Source organism: Ananas comosus, linkage group 7, assembly GCF_001540865.1.
Source record: "Ananas comosus cultivar F153 linkage group 7, ASM154086v1, whole genome shotgun sequence".
NCBI classification, from domain to species: Eukaryota; Viridiplantae; Streptophyta; class Magnoliopsida; order Poales; family Bromeliaceae; genus Ananas; species Ananas comosus.
The window spans coordinates 10,198,307-10,216,316 of record NC_033627.1 but is presented as its reverse complement, the minus strand read 5'-3'; positions in this window follow the sequence as shown (position 1 = coordinate 10,216,316).

Genomic DNA, 18,010 nt, shown 5'->3' with positions numbered 1-18,010 from the left:
AGAGATCATGTGGTAGTTTATTACTTACGCAAATTCATGCTAAGTAGGGATCATGTGGTAGTTTATTACTTATGCAAATCTATGCTAAGTAGAGATCATGTGGTAGTTTATTACTGATGAAAGTAATGACATCATGCTATAGTGAGCTTCCATTTCAGTGATTTGATTGTTCATATTATTCTTACCTGCCTCGCCTATTTTACTTGCTTAGTTTTGGGTCTAGTGGTGCATTTCACTGAAGTCAGTAATTGCCCACTGGGAACTATTATTTAATAGTTCTCACGCCCGCTGTTTGATGTCTTTTTCAGAGCCTTCAGCACCGGCAGAGGCACGGGATCGCGGCAAGGGAGTCGCGTAGCTAGTTAGCGGTGCTTGCCTTACACCTAGGTGGTCTATCCTCTTTTTGTGTTTTTGGGTGAGAGGGTGTTTGTTATCATACATAGAGACCACCATTGTATCATTTATAGCATTTGTATTCTCGAATTTTCTTTTGTACTAAGTTATGTTTTATCCTAGTGGATTTACCTTTCTTGTACCATATCTTGTTGTAGAATCTAGTTGTACTATGCTCTGATATCACTAGATCCCTTTATACTATTGTTTTAATTATCGAAATTTTATAGACGCCTTATATGTTTTAGACGTATGGCGGGTCTGAACACGCACCGGGCGGGCTTCCGCTGGGTCCCGGGGCGTGACAGCCAGAGCCACTCGGTCCACTTCCACAACAGTAGCTAAAAACGCTGGGCAACCGCTGTTAACCAACTTCCTAGCTCTTGTCGCCGATACTGTCGCAGCGAAGCACGAGCTTTGACAGGCACTATAGACGAACTCCCTCTATCCTGGCTCTCGAAAGATGATCAATCTACTTTTACAATCGGTCGTTGCATAATATTTCGAGAGCCAGTCCATGCCTAAAATAGCGTCGAACTCCTCCAGTTTCTTGAGTTCCAGCATCCGGATAGGCATTATCCAGTCACCTATTTGTACCGGACATGACGAACACTCGGTGTAGGTGTTAAATGCCGACCCCGGGCCCTCAACTCGCCACTTTTCATCACTCGCCTCTATAAGTATGTCATGCATGCGTGCGAATGATCTACTGATGAATGAATGTGTGGCACCTGTATCAAACATGGCCTTGGAGCGAACTCCGTTAATCAAAACCATACCTGCCACAAGGCGATGCTCCTCCGCCTGAGCAAGCTCCTCAACCCGAGCTTAGCGGCGAATACCCGTCCGCTCGAAGCTGATCTCGTCATCTCGGGTGGACGTGGCGCCAAAGCACGTCCAGCATTCGCAACCATAGGCGGAGCTCCTCCATAATGCGCTGGGGTCGCCGGAGCTGATGCAACCGATAAAGCCGGTGGGGCTCTCGTCTGGCAATTGCGGCTGATATGCCTATCCTGGCCGCAAGTGTAACATTTCTCCTGCCGCTGCCTACATTGCAACACTCTATGGCCCCCACAGCAAATAACGCATCTCTGCGCCCCATGATCCCCTGTCTGTGTCCGAGGATACTTCGGAGGCTTCTTAGAACTTGTTTGTCCTCCCGAGCCACCGCCCTGTTGCTTCTTTCCCTTCTCTTTGTCAAATGACTCGCGCTCCTCGCGCTCACAAGCGTTCCCGTGCTCAACCCACAGAGCACGATCCAACACCTCCGCAAAGGTATGGAACTTGAAAGCATGAACTAGTCGGAACACCCCAGGCTGGAGTCCCCGCATGAAGCAATCAGCCTGGTCTTGCTCCGTCCTCGCCACGTTCGGGACGCAGTTCAAGAGATGGATGAACTCCCGCTCATACTCCCGAACCGTGCGATTACCCTGCTTGAGCTTTCTGAAGTCCTCTCGTATCTTCCTCCTATCGCTGTCCGGGAAGTACTCCGCAAACATCAATTTTCGGAACTCCTCCCAATTGATCGGGGGAAGATCCGGAGAACGATCCTGCTTCACTCTCTTCCGCCACACCCTGGCCCGCTTATCAAAGCAATGCGCGGCCAGATTCACTTTATCCCGTTCCTGAGTATAGACGTCCTCGAACAGGGTCTCCATCGAGGCTGACCAAGTCTCCACTGTCCAAGGATCAATCACTTCTCCATCAAACGTGGGTGGGTGGAACTTCGTAAACCTTGTGAGAGCCGTGTAACAACGCTATCGCTCTACTTCCTCAGCCGCTACATTGGGCGTAGGGGAACTCGACGCCGCAGGAGGGATGTCCACTGGCGGGGGTTGCGCCACCACCGGCGCTGCCGTAGCACCCTCACCCTCGGCTGCATCGAATCGCCCAGCTAGTGTGGCAACTTGTTCCCGCAACTCCTGCAGCTCGCTAAGCCCAGCCGACTCTGGCGCCACAGGAGGCACGGCTGGCTCTAGCACCTCTGGAGGTGGTGCCAGAGCGGTCCTACGAACATGGCGTCTCCTCGATGCCATTAGCTCCTGAAACGCAAACATTTGGTTAATTACTTAACCCGTTAACGCCGTCGCAATTACGAAACGAAATAGCTTGACAATAAAATCGGGCGGAAGCACGCAAGCGTACTTATTCCGGACTCTTAGTGTCGTGTCGTCGGCCTAGGGTGTTTGTGGGAAGCTGCCTTGGATATGAGGGGCCGACACAACCACTTCGAGCCCAAACTAATAACACTTGAATCCGTCTCTATTCACAACTAGAGACATAACTTCAACTTCGACCCAATCGATCCAACTTCCGCCACCGCTATCGGTTCATGTCGTACTCATGCACCTATAACCTTAGGGTTCACCGTCCTAGAGTCTCCTAGGTCCATCTTAGATTCTCTATTTGCTTGCTCTTAACTGGCTCTGATACTACTTTAATCTGTCACGCCCCGAGACCCACTACTAATGTGGTCCGATTCGGGCGCGCCAAACAGACGCCGAACGGACAGAACCTCCCCTGTCCGCCCAAGGCTCAAGCGACAAGATCATGTACAACAAGTTCCCAGGAAACACTTGAATACATACATGATCACATAACAATAGCGAGAGCACAAACAGTGCTGAACAAACGAGAGCAAGCATCACGAGTAATGAACATACAAGTGAATAAAAGAGAGAGAGAGATACTTAACTATTACATACATTCAACTTGAATACATTTGATTACACTTAAACTTCCAAAACATGAACATAAGATTTACATTTCTCCAAAATAGCCTCACACCCTATATGTAATATACCGAACTTCTAATTTATGAAGTTACGATGTATGTTAGCTTAGAAAGCCATTGGAATTATTCCGGCGAAGTTCAGGAGCATTCGGGTGCTTCGGTGCGCATAAGGCGCGAAAACGGGACCCGAAAAGCTATGTTGGATCATGGACTAAATCCGGCATTAGCGTGGATGAAAAGATGATGAAAACATATTTGAAAACATGTTTGGTGGGTCTCGGTTCTATTTGAAAAGAATCGGAGGTCAAACGAGCGAAAACGAGCGAAAACGGACGAAAATTGGTGAAAATACTGAAAATTTGGCTAAGTCCTTGAAGGCGGATTTCTGGACCTTCGGGGACCGGTCTCTCAGCCAAGGACCGGTCTCTCAGGGACCGGTCCCTCATCGCAAGGACCGGTCCCCGAAGCCCGAAAATGCCCAGTTCGGGCTGTTGCAAGAGAGGTAAAGTTGAGGGGTTTATATGCAATTTTGGCATGAGAAGAGTGTATAGAATGGGGATTTGGGGTTTTTCTCTCTTCTTCCTCACCCTTTCAACTCTAAACCCTCCCTCTCTCTCTAGAAGAAGGAAAGAAAGAGAAAGAAGAAGAAAGAGAAGAAGATAAGGTGGAGGAAAGTCAACCTTATCATCTTCTTCCTTGCAATTGACAAGCTTCTTGAAGTAAGCTTCTTGGAGCTTTAATGGTAGATCTTTAGGGTTAAGTTCTTATACTCTAAAGATGATTTTAGTGGAATCCTAGGATTGTAAATAGATGGTTAATGCATGATTCATGAAGTTAAATAATGGACTTTGCTATAGTAGCATCTAGGGCTCCAAAAAGGGGGTTTTTGTAAATAGTTGGGTTTGATCTCAATTGACTCTCTGTAAATCTAATTGGGGATAAAACGAACGTGATGAAATACTCGGTTCGACAATCCGACGAATGTACGCGAAGTTATTGACGAAACGGTCTGTTTTGGTACAGATAGCCGCAGCACGCGGGATAGACGTCCAAAAATCATGAAAACGGATCTGGAGCATCGTGGTAACAGGAAATAAACTCCAGAATAGACGGATCGCGGATTGGTGGCTGTTCAGGTGGTCGTGCGAGAGTTCGAGCCGAGCCGGGTCACAGGTGCCGCGGGAGGCCGATTGCAAGTGACTACAAGCAATCGGAACGCGTTAAGAGGTGGGTTGTGTTTATCGAAGCGACTAGGTCGCCTTCATGCCAAAGTGTAGTGTATTTCACTATTGATGCATGGTGGTAGTAAAAATGCTAAGTAAGAATGCATGATAAAGATGCTAAGAAATGTATGCATGTGATAGATGCTAAGTATTGCATGTGAAATGTGCCAAGTAATGAACGCATAAGTTGTATGCTAAGGAATGCATGTAGTCATGATAGAAAATGCTAAAAGAATGTGTATTGACATAATGTAAGAACACTAAACCAATGCATGTTGACGTGTTGTAGAAATGCTAGATGAAGCATGAGTTAAATGCTAAAGGCATGTATGAGATGTATCTTAAATAAACATATAAGCTAGATGCATGAGCTAGATGATATACAAGTGCATGAATGAGATACTAATAAAGAATGTATGCATGATTCCCAATGTGAGAATATGTTAGAATAACATGAAGGTTGAACTTGAGTCAATGAACTCTAAGTAAAGTAAGGAACTCAATAAATGTGGCATGTAAAGAATCCTAAGTATAAATAACTAGAATGATGAGTGGCATTAAACTTAGTGTCGTTGAACATAGATTATTCACGAGTGGCATGTCAAGTATAATTCCTAGGTGTGGACAACTAGGAAAGCAAGAACATGAGTGGCATTGAGCCTAGAGTCAAGTAAACCTAGATTGTGAACATAGTGACATGGAACCTAGAGTCAAATGAACCTAGGTGGTAAAGAATATTGGACCTAGTGTTAATAAACCTAGGCCAAGAAGATAATGACGTTGAACCTAAAGTATCAACTTAGGTTGAGTAAAGGTTTGGACCTAGATAGGTCGATACTATAGGGTGAGAACAACCCTTGAGAGATGTAAAGTAGATTTCGGAATCCCTGCTGCTAGTGCAGCGGCTACTAGTGCAGCATACAAGCTCGATAGTTCTTGGCCGCAGGTGCGTGTGGCATGTTCCTCTCCCACCGAAAGAACTTCGAGGCTTGTTATTAAGCAAGAATCATGAGCGCTAGGGTGCATGTGGCATGTTCCTCTCCCTATCGGGGATCTCGTGTAACATACCACATCACTCGTAAATCGTGCCGAGTTCCGTCGAAACGAGCGGAACGCGAAGTTGGATGAGTTAGAGTAGACCCTAGGAGCATTAGAGTCCATAAGTGAAGCTAAAAGGGACCGAGAGGGAAAATCTGAAAATCTGGCTAAGTCCCAGATTTTGTGCTCTCGGGGACTGGTCCCTGAAGGAAAAATCGGTCCCCGTACGCGCAGCCTGTCAGGGAACCCTGAGGCATCCGGTCCCTAGTGGTGATACCGGTCCTCGGGAGACCGGTCCCTCGCTCCACAGCCAGCGAAAAACCCGAAAATTTGGCTAAGTCCTGAAAAACCCCCGCTCGGGAACCGGTCCCTGGTCGGGGAGACCGGTCCCCGAAGGCGAAAAATGCCCAGTTTGGGCAGATCAATGGGAAACAAGTGGAGGGGCTTTAGAGCAATTGTTACAACACTATATATGGCCCATCCCCTCTCTCCCACAGCCATTTCACTCCTCCTCCCTCATTTTCTCTCTTTCTCTCTCTAGAACTCCCCTAGATCAAGAAGAAAAAGAAGAAGTACTTGGAGAAGAAGGTGGATTTGGAGGCTTTGGTGGGTTCTACAAGCTCTCCTACAAGAAGGACTTGAAGGAGCTTAGGCTAAGGTGAGTTTTTGGTATAAATGAGTCTAGGGTTTGGTTTTGATCCCCAAGGTTTGAAGTTTTTTGTTGTTTTTAGCCTTGGAAACCCTCTATTGACCTTGAAATCATGAAATCCATGGTTTACTTGAGGAGCTCTCATGGTGGATCACTAGGGCTCATGGTAGATGCCCTAGGGATGGTTCCATGAGCCTATAAACCTTGTTAGAATGTTCCCTAGGTGATTCTAAGCTATTATTTGCTTAGAGTTGAGATCGATTCATAGGGAAACCCTAAATGACAATATTGGGGCTTAAAAATTGGGGCTTTTGCCTTAGAATTTTTCGGGGGCAAATTGACCCCGTAGAAATCTAATTGGGGGTGTCCTAAACGCGTGGGATAACTCCGTTTAACATTACGAAAATGTTTGGGAGTAGTTCATATGTAAAGGGCCTAATTTGGCACCATTTTGGGTTGTAGGACGCGGAGCCAGCGTTCGTAGCGTTCGGGAGTCTTCACATTCCACACCTACACGATCATTAGAGGTGGGGGGTGCACGCCGGAATCGTTGGATTCCCTTGTATGTCTGTTTTCTCTATTCTTGAGCATATATATATGTAGCCATTCATGCATAGTAGGGTAGATACATGTGAAACTTGGTTTGATTTCATTTATAAGCTTCTAACGTAGTTGAACATAGAGAATGATAGAACCAAAATGGACATGTGTGGTAGGACCCTCAAGTTGTGTGAATGTGAGGTTGGACATGGACAATAGAAACAAGGGTAACATTGACATAGGGATTAGATCGATACTCACGTTACGTCTTGGCTTGAGGGAGGTCGCTCCCCCTCGAGCGGTGTGCTCCGGAGTTGGTCACCCTGGGCATGGTAAAGTCCTCCCAGATGACGGTCCCTAGGGAGGTTTGAGTCCCCCGCTATTAAGGGATTTTGGGTGGTGAGTTATTGGGATTAACAAGGTTAACCGGTAAGATTGGGTAAAAGCCAAAGTCAGGTTTGTAAATGGGCATGCATGCATTTCTCATCCATATGATTATTTGTCTACTGACCATTTTCTTGCAGGCATTGTATTAGTAGTAGTATTAGATGGTTTGCTACCTTTTCCTTTGAAATACATATGCCTGGATAGACCTAGTGGGTAAGTCGGCGAGGTCGGATGCCGAGCCCATTGGGAACTTCGTTGTAGTTCTCACACCACTAACCCTACAGGTCCTAGCACGAGCGGCGTGGTGGAGAACCGAGGCAAGAGTATACCGCCGTAGATAGCGGCTACTGGGACATTATGCATTTTGTAGCCATTTCCCTTTTGTATACACGTATCAACTTTATTTTGTTTACTTAGAGATGTAAAGTTGTAAACAATCATGTAGCTTTGATGGATGGCTAAATGTAAAAAGAAATGATGTTGAATACAAATGTAATAGTTTTATTTACTTGTATTTGGTTCAAATGAAATCAAGTATCTTGTATGTTGCATAATTAATGTAGAGCTTTCGCTTCCGTTGTTGCTTGCCCTCGTGCAAGCCTTGTATTATATATGCAAATCTCTTGTTGATTGCTTATTTATACATGTTGTTAGAGCCTTGGGCGGACAGGGGAGACTCTGTCCGTTCGGCGTCTGTTGACGTGACCCGAACCCGACCAAATTGGCGGGGGTTGGGGCGTGACAGATATAATGGTATCAGAGCGAAGTGGAAAGCAAAAGTCTAGGAGTGACCTAGAAACCATAGGTTTGGAGGCCATAAGGACTTAGGAAAACATTTAACGTGAACTTGGTTTATGCGAAAGCGAGTGATTGGGTTAATGGTAACACTTCTCTAGAAGGAAGTAGAGATGGATTAGAAGGCGTACTCGTGGTCTACTTAGGGGACTTTGTGGGGCGGCCGACCACATGACACCAAGAGCAGACTCGATTATGCTTGTTGCTTTCGCTTAATTGGGTAGTTATTTGGAACGTGTAAGAGTCACGTGTTTCGAATACTAATGTGTGTGTGCATTGCGTTTCAGGACGCGATGGCACCACCAAGGAGAGTTACGAGGTCCACACCGGCGGAGCCTCGGGAGGAGCCAGGGCAGTCGGGGTCGGACGACGTGCGCGAGTTGCGAGCCCAAGTAGCGGCTTTGGCCGGGGCTATGCGGCTTCAAGGGGAGCAGATAGGGCGGCTCCATGAGATGATGGCGCAACAGGCGGCAGCGGCATCAATGCCAAGGGATCCACCCCCACCGACTGCTCCTATAGCACCACCTCCTGCGGTGGCGGCAGCGCCTGTGACGGCTATTCCTTCGACGGCATCGGGTTCATCGGCTCCTATTTCCGATGCACTTGAGGCCGAGCAGGAGCGCACATTGGCGGCGCTGACGGCATTTAAGCGATTCAACCCTCCGACCTTCAATGGTGACGTGAAAGATCCGTGAACGACGGAGAATTGGCTAGCCGCGATGGAGGCCTTGTTCGAGGATATCTACACCCTCGAGAAGGATAAAGTTCATTTGGCGGCTCATTGTTTTGATGGGTCGGCTCGATTGTGGTGGAACCAAGTAAGAAAAAATCGCTCGCTAGGGCACCCTTTTCTCACTTGGGAAGCGTTCCGGGAGATGCTACTTATGGAATATTTCCCCGAAGGCGACAAAAGGAAAATCAAGGAAGATTTTCAGATGCTGAGGCAAGGAAGCGGATCAGTACGGGAGTACAAGAGGGAGTTCACGCACATGATTAACTGCGTGCCGGACTTGGTTCACGGTGATAGGGACCGAGCGGACGTGTTCGAGCGGGGGTTGCGAACCGAGATTTTCAAGGTTATTCATGCATTTCGCTTGAAGACCTACGAGGAAGTGCTCGATCGCGCGCTTTAGGTGGAGCGCGGGAATGCCATTGCGCGTGATGAGCGCGAGACTTTTGAGAGAGACAGGGAAAGAGATAAGTCCAAAAAGCGACCGGCTGGTGGATCTGCGGGGCAGTCGAGTTCTAAGCGACCCCCGCGACCACAACGATCACAATGGCGGGGAGGTAGGAGTCAGACGCAGGGCCAGATTACCTACCCATGCGTGATATGCAGTGGAGAGTATAGAGCCACCATTTGCCCACAGCGGGAGGAGCGGTGTTACCGATGTGGCCAACTGGGGCACATGAGCCGAGAGTGCCCGGGCGGCGCATCCCCAGCCCCGTCATCAGCTTCAGTTCAGTACACACAGCGACAGCTGGCAGGACTCCCACCCACAACATCTGCTGGACGATCGTCGGCGCCTCGTCAGCCGGAGGCTTCTCGAGCACCTAGTGGGCGTGTTTTTGCCACTCAGGTGGAGGAGCCACCGATCATAGTTCCCGACGACGTGGTGGCAGGTATTATTCTGATCAGAGGCACTAGAGCTAGAGCTATATTTGATACGGGTGCATCTCATTCATTCATATTAGCATCATTTGCACAAGCTCACAATATAGAGATCACTCATAATGAGGAGTATTGGTCGGTGAACACTCCCGAGCACTCGATCGACGTCTACGATGAGTGTTTGGACTGCCCAGTGCAAATAGGTGATTAGATTATGCCGATCGACCTTTTAGTGTTGAAAGAAATGTTGGGATTCGAGGTAATCTTGGGAATCAATTGGCTCTCCAAGTACTACGCGGTTATAGATTGTGAAAGAAGGGTGATCACGTTCTGTGAACCCAACCAGGAGGAGTTTGTCTATCGGGCGTGTAAAGGCAAGCGCTTCGCAGCCACTATATCGACGGTGAGGGCGAAAAGGATGATCAAGGGCGGTTGTAAGGCCTACTTGGCGACCATCTTAGACCCTCGACAGGAGTACCCGGAACTGGAGAGTATTCGAGTTGTGCGTGAGTACCCAGATGTATTCCCAGCGAAGTTACCGGGATTACCCCCGGATCGGGAAGTCGAGTTTGTCATTGACTTGATTCCCGGGGCGGCGCCAATTTCGAAGGCTCCGTACAGAATGGCACCGGTGGAGTTAAAAGAGTTGAAAGCTCAATTGCAAGATTTGCTCGATAAAGGCTTCGTGCGGCCGAGCGTATCCCCGTGGGGAGCTCCGGTGCTGTTTGTAAAGAAGAAGGACGGTACACTCCGACTCTGCGTTGATTACCACGAGTTGAATAGAGTGACAATCAAGAACAAATACCCATTGCCAAGAATTGATGACTTGTTCGATCAGTTGCAAGGGTCAAGGGTATATTCTAAGATTGATCTGCAGTCGGGGTATCATCAATTGAAGATATGTCCCAAAGATGTGCACAAGACGGCGTACCGTACGCGGTATGGCCATTATGAGTTTACGGTCATGCCATTCGGGCTCACTAATGCACCGGCGGCATTTATGGACCTAATGAATAGAATCTTCCGTCCGCTATTGGACCGATGCGTTGTGGTTTTCATTGACGACGTGTTGGTATATTCTCGGACCGAAGAAGAACACGAGGAGCACCTAAGACTCGTGTTGGAGATACTCCGAAAGGAAAAGCTTTACACAAAACTAAAGAAATGTGAGTTTTGGCTTTCGGAGGTTACCTTCTTGGGCCACGTGGTATCCGGAGATGGCATCTCGGTGGACCCAAGGAAATTTGAGGCGATTAAGGATTGGCCTCGCCCGACAAGCGTAGCGGAAATCCGCAGCTTCCTTGGACTTGCGGGCTATTACCGGCGGTTCGTGGAGGGGTTTGCCAGGATAACAACTCCACTAACGCGCCTTACGCATAAAGGGGTGAAGTTTGTGTGGAGCCCCGAGTGTGAGCGGAGCTTTGAGGAGCTAAAGACTAGACTGACGTCTACTCCGGTACTTGCTTTGCCGACGCCGGGAGAAAACTATGTCGTATACAATGATGCTTCATACATCGGTCTTGAGTGTGTCTTAATGCAAAACGGCTGAGTCATAGCGTATGCTTCGCACCAATTGAAGAGTTATGAAAAGAACTACCCGACTCACGATCTTGAGCTAGCGGCGGTTGTTTTCGTGCTAAAATTATGGAGGCATTACTTGTATGGGGAACATTGTGAGATCTACACTGACCATAAGAGTCTCAAATACTTGTTCACCCAGAGGAGCTAAACTTGCGACAGCAGCAGTGGTTAGAGTTGCTCAAAGATTATGATGTCACGATTCTCTACCACCCCGGGAAAGCGAATGTCGTGGCCGATGCTTTAAGTAGAAAGTTGGCGAAAAATCTGGCGACAGAGATTACACCTCAACCGGCTTTGCAAAAGGAGATGCAACGGTTTGGACTAGAAGTTGTGACGTCGGGAGTGCCGGCAACACTTGCCACTTTAGTTGTGCAACCGACCTTGTTGGAGAAAATCAAAGGATTGCAAACATCGAATGTATTTCTCCAAAAGGTGCGTGGCAAAGTTGAGAGCGGTAGTACCGAAGATTTTGGCGTTGGAACCGACGGCGCACTACGATATCGGGATCGTTGGTGTGTGCCCAAAGACAACGATCTTCGGAGGGCGATTATGCAAGAAGCGCATCAATCTCTCTATAGCATTCACCCGGGCAGCACCAAAATGTATCGAGACTTGAAATTACATTATTGGTGGCCGGGCATGAAGAAAGACATAGGGAAGTTCATGGCGCAATGTCTCACGTGCCAACAAGTGAAAGCGGAGCGTCGATTTCCGGCGGGAAAGTTGCAAAGTCTACCTATACCCGTGTGGAAATGGAAAAACATCGCAATGGATTTTGTGACAGGTTTACCTAGGTCACAAGGTGGACATGACGCGATTTGGGTAGTTGTGGACCGGTTGACAAAATCGGCACACTTTTTGCCTATCCACACTACTTGGTCGGGAGACAAGTTAACTCAAGTCGACGAGGTGGTGAGACTTCATGGGGTTCCGGTATCTGTCGTATCGGATCGGGACCCTAGGTTCACATCTCATTTCTGGAAGAGCTTACAAGATGCATTAGGCACGCGGCTCGACTTTAGTATGGCATTCCATCCTCAAAGTGATGGTCAATCGGAAAGGACGATTCAAATATTTGAGGACATGCTTCGAGCGTGCGTACTTGATTATAAGGGCCGATGGCACGATCACTTACCGATGGCGGAATTCGCATATAACAATAGCTATCAGGAAAGCATTGCGATGGCGCCATTCGAGGCCCTGTACAGAAGGAAATGTCGCTCGCCGATACACTGGAGCGATGTGGGCAAGAAAATGGTTCTTGGCCAGGAAGTGGTGCGGGAGGCGGAAGAGAAAGTCCGCCTTGCCCGACAAAGATTAGTGACGGCGCAATCAAGGCACAAGAGTTACGCCGACAAGCGGCGAAAGGACATTGAGTTCGCGGTAGGAGACCGCGTATTTCTAAAAATATCGTCGATGCGAGGAGTTAAGCGGTTCGGTGTTCGCGGCAAATTGAGTCCCCGCTATATCGGACCCTTCGAGGTTTTGGAACGAGTTGGCGTGGTGGCCTATAAGTTGGCATTACCACCGAGGCTCGCGGGAGTACATGATGTATTCCATGTATCCCAACTCCGCAAGTATGTGTACAACCCAGATCATATTCTCTCATATATACCGATAGAACTCCAAGAGGATATGACTTATGAGGAGTTCCCAGCGTATATTGTCGATCGGGAGGTGCGAAAGCTTCGGAACCGCGAAATCCCGTATGTTAAGATTCATTGGTGCGAGCACGATGACCGGGAAGAAACGTGGGAGCTCGAAAGTGAAATAAGGGAGCGTTATCCACACCTCTTCGAGGATCTAAAGTGAGGTACCGAATTTAAATTTCAAACTTAGTAGTTTCGCGGACGAAACTAAATTAAGGGGTGGAGAATGTAACATACCACATCCCTCGTAAATCGTGCCGAGTTCCGTCGAAACGAGCGGAACGCGAAGTTGGATGAGTTAGAGTGGACCCTAGGAGCATTAGAGTCCATAAGTGAAGCTAAAAGGGACCCGAGAGAGAAAATCTAAAAATCTGGCTAAGTCCCAGATTTTGTGCTCTCGGGGACCAGTCCCTGAAGGAGAGACCGGTCCCCGTACGCGCAGCCTGTCAGGGAACCCTGAGGCATCCGGTCCCTGGTGGTGAGACCAGTTATCGGGAGACTGGTCCCTGGGGGAGAGACCGATCCCTCACTGCGCAGCCAGCCAAAAATCTGAAAATTTAGCTAAGTCCTGGAAAACCCCGGCTCGGGAACCGGTCCCTGGTCGGGGAGACCGGTCCCCGAAGGCGAAAAATGCCCAGTTTGGGCAGATCAATGGGAAACAAGTGGAGGGGCTTTAGAGCAATTGTTACAACACTATATATGGCCCATCCCCTCTCTCCCACAGCCATTTCACTCCTCCTCTTTCATTTTCTCTCTTTCTCTCTCTAGAACTCCCCTAGACCTAGAAGAAGAAGAAGAAGAACTTGGAGAAGAAAGTGGATTTGGAGGCTTTGGTGGGTTCTACAAGCTCTCCTACAAGAAGGACTTGGAGGAGCTTGGGCTAAGGTGAGTTTTTGGTATAAATGAGTCTAGGGTTTGGTTTTGATCCCCAAGGTTTGAAGTTTTTGGTTGTTTTTAGCCTTGGAAACCCTCTATTGACCTTGAAACCATGAAATCCATGGTTTACTTGAGGAGCTCTCATGGTGGATCACTAGGGCTCATGGTAGATGCCCTAGGGATGGTTCCATGAGCCTAGAAAACTTGTTAGAATGCTCCCTAGGTGATTCTAAGCTATTATTTGCTTAGGGTTGAGATCGATTCATTGGGAAACCCTAAATGACAATATTGGGGCTTAAAAATTGGGGCTTTTGCCTTAGGATTTTTCTGGGGCAAATTAACCCCGTAGAAACCTAATTGGGGGTGTCCTAAACGCGTGGGACAACTCCGTTTAACATTACGAAAATGTTTGGGAGTAGTTCATATGTAAAGGGCCTAATTTGGCACCATTTTGGGTTGTAGGACGCGGAGCCGGCGTTCGTAGCGTTCGGGAGTCTTCACATTCCACACCCACACGATCATTAGAGGTGGGGGGTGCACGCCGGAATCGTTGGATTCCCTTCTATGTCTGTTTTCTCTATTCTTGAGCATATATATATATAGCTATTCATGCATAGTAGGGTAAATACATGTGAAACTTGATTTGATTTCATTTATAAGCTTCTAACGTAGTTGAACATAGAGAATGATAGAACCAAAATGGACATGTGTGGTAGGACCCTCAAGTTGTGTGAATGTGAGGTTGGACATGGACAATAGAAACAAGGGTAACATTGACATAGAAACAAGATTGGCATTGAGAGATAAACTGTTAAACATAGTTTAACCAAAATATGGCATCATCACGGGTATAGCCTTGAGAGTGGCAAGAATGAATAGGTAGAGACCTATCATGACATCGGTATTGTGACAAGTGGCTATGAATCCTCAAGTTGGGGATTAGATCGATACTCACGTTATGTCTTGGCTTGAGGGAGGTCGCTCCCCCTCGAGCGGTGCGCTCCGGAGTTGGTCACCCTGGGCGTGGTAAAGTCCCCCCAGATGTTGGTCCCTAGGGAGGTTCGAGTCCCCCGCTATTAAGGGATTTTGGGTGGTGAGTTATTGGGGTTAACAAGGTTAACCGGTAAGATTGGGTAAAAGCCAAAGTCAGGTTTGTAAATGGGCATGCATGCATTTCTCATCCATATGATTATTTGTCTACTGACTAGTTTCTTGCAGGCATTGTATTAGTAGTAGCATTAGATGGTTTGCTACCTTTTCCTTTGAAATACATATACCTGGATAGACCTAGTGGGTAAGTCGGAGAGGTCGGATGCCGAGCCCACTGGGAACTTCATTGTAATTCTCACACCACTAACCCTACAGGTCCTAGCACGAGCGGGGCGGCGAAGGACCGAGGGAAGGGTATAGCGCCGTAGATAGCGGCCACCGGGACATTATGCATTTTGTAGCCATTTCCCTTTTGTATACATGTATCAACTTTATTTTGTTGACTTAGAGATGTAAAGTTGTAAACAATCATGTAGCTTTGATGGATGGCTAAATGTAAAAAGAAATGATGTTGAATACAAATGTAATAGTTTTATTTACTTGTATTTGGTTCAAATGAAATCAAGTATCATGTATGTTGCATAATTAGCTTAGAGCTTTCGCTTCCATTGTTGCTTGCCCTCGTGCAAGCCTTGTATTATATATGCAATTCTCTTGTTGATTGCCTATTTATACATGTCGTTAGAGCCTTGGGCGGACAAGGGAGGCTCTGTCCGTTCGGCGTCTGTTGACGTGACCCGAACCCGACCAAATTGGCGGGGGTTGGGGCATGACATCTCGGCTGCGGGTGTATGCGGCATGTTCCTCTCTCACCGGGGGATCCCTGACCACGGGTGTACGCAGCTCTGGGCTACCCGTTGGGCGATGTGGTTTGTGGATTGATGGCTGAGGTGCATGTGATAGTTCCTTCACCTCGAACCTGACAGAGCGCGGATTATCCGCATATGATTGACTCAAGGCCGAGTTGAGTGGCATAGTTGGCTAAGGTAAAGTAACCTTACGAAAGAATGGCAAATGAGCTTAATACGGCTAAGGTGCGAGTATCCTTAGTAAAGAGTAAAGAATAAATAATGGCTAATGTTAAAGAATAGCTAAGAATAAAGAATAACGAACGGCTAATGTTAAAGAGTAGCAAATTCTAAAGAATAGCTAATAATGTAAAAAATGTTTAGCGATAAAGAATGGCTAACGAGTAAAGAATGGCTAAGAATAAAGAGTAGAAGCAATTAATCTACTTATATGAGTTGCATGATTTACATATTGCATGTTGTGAGGCAAAAGTATGGTAATGTTAGTTGCATGAATTATAATTTTATATCTATCTATTGGACTAACATGTTGTTTGCCTCCTTTGGACCTGATGGTCGAGCTCTTCCCTTGGGTGGCCGTACCCAGTTGGAACCATAGAGTTGGTTCTCACCCCACGTTGTTTTGGGGTGTTATAGGTTCACATGTGAGCGGCGCGGCGGCGCGAGGCAAGGGCGTAGCTCCGTAGTTAGCGCCCTACCACTGAGACCAGATAGCAGCACCCTGAGTCGACTTCTTAGGGGTATAAAATGCAAAGAACCAAGAGTATGATAATTGTAAGAACAATGTTGTAATAACTATGTTAAAACTAAATTGTATTTGGAAGTAAGAATCAAGGAATCAAATGTGATATAATCTAAGAATGCAAAAATGTAATATGTGAGATGAATACTTGTAATAGCAAGTAGATTTATATTTTTGATACTTCCTTATGCAATCCTTAGTTGAAATGTGTTCCTGGTTGGAACTTCGTACATTGTATTGATTGCGACGTCTTGAATGTATAGGGGAGACTCTGTCCGCAGTACAGGGGAAACCCTGTCCGTTCGGCGGTCTGTTGGCATGCCCGAATCCGACCCAAGAGGCGGGCTCGGGGCGTGACAGATAAGATGGTATCAGAGCATAACAAGAACATAAAAAGGGAATAACAAAAATGGTTTAGCTTGACCTAGGAGACCCTAGGATAGTAAACCATAGGAGATTAAGGCTCGTGAAAGACGAGAACTTGAGACTTGTGGCGAAAGGTTATTGATTGGGTTATATGTTAAACCTCTATAATGGATGTTAGAGGTAGATCCAAGGTGCTGTGTACTCTCAACCGAGTGTGTTCATGTTGGGCGTACGATAACATGAAATCGAGTGATGAGAATAGACGCCCTTGTATAACTTTCGCCCGATTTGAGTCAATGTTAAATGTTTTGTACTCGACCTCGAAGGTTGAGAATTAATCGAGTTGTCATGTTTCAGGGAACGATGGCACCGCGTAGGCGATCTTCGGGTAGATCGACGCGGGATAGGACAAGTGATGTCCCTGAGCAATCCGGAGCGAGAGGAGACTCGGAGCTCCGCGAACAGTTTGGAGTGCTTGTGGGCGTAGTGCAGCGTCAGCAGGAGGCTGCCATGCGCCAAGAAGAACGGATCAAGAGACTCCAAGAGACCGTGGAGCAGCTAGTGGCTGCGCCAGTTGCGGCTCGTCGAGGACGAGCGGGGCTTGCGGCAAAGATGGTTCCGTCGGGGTCGGGTGATCCGACTCCCGAAAGTGCATTGGTGGAGGCGTAGAAACAGCGGGCTTTGGCGGCCCTCATGACCTTCAAGAAGTTTGATCCGCCTACCTTCGATAGAGAGAATGTCAATCCCTGGATTGTGGATATGTGGATTGACTCTATGAAAACGCTCTTTGAGGAGCTGTACACATTGGAGCAGGACAAGGTGCCCCTAGCCGTGCATTGCCTGAAGCAATCGGCGAAGGTGTGGTGGAAAGGCATTCGGCGGAACCGATCGCCTAGTCTTCCTCCTATGGCATGGGATGAGTTTCGGGGATTGGTATTCTCAGCTTACTTCCCCGACAGTGAAAAGAGAAAGCTTCAGGACAGGTTCAGGAAGCTGCGTCAAGGAGACCGCTCAGTGTGGGAGTACGAACGGGAGTTCTCCCGTATCGTGGGATGCGTCCCGGATGTGGTACGGGATGACAAGGATATGGCCAATTGGTTCCTGCGTGGACTTTGACTGAAGATTTACAAGAGGGTGCAAATCCTTAAGCTCACAACCTTCGCGGGGGTGTTGGACCGAGCCTTGTGTGCAGAGTATAGCGAGGCTTTCGTGCATGAGGAGCGCGAGTCTCATAAGCATGAGCGGGGAGGGGTGATGCCACTGTCGAACAGTTCGGGTGGGCAGTCAAGTTCTAGGCGCCACTCGAAGCCGTCCTCTACTCGATCCTCCCCAAGTTGTGTGATTTGTGGTGGTACCCACCAGGCACGGCGGTGTGCGCTGCGTGATGGAAGATGTATCCGTTGTGGGCAGCCAGGCCATTTGCGGGATGAGTGTCCGCAAGGTGATAGCCGGGCCTTGGCGTTGGCGACGGCTTTTTCCTCTCCGGGACAGCCGGCGGGTGTGCCACCTGCGGCACGGTCGGGAGAGCGAGTGATGACAGTGATGCAACCGAGGGGTCCACGGCGGGCG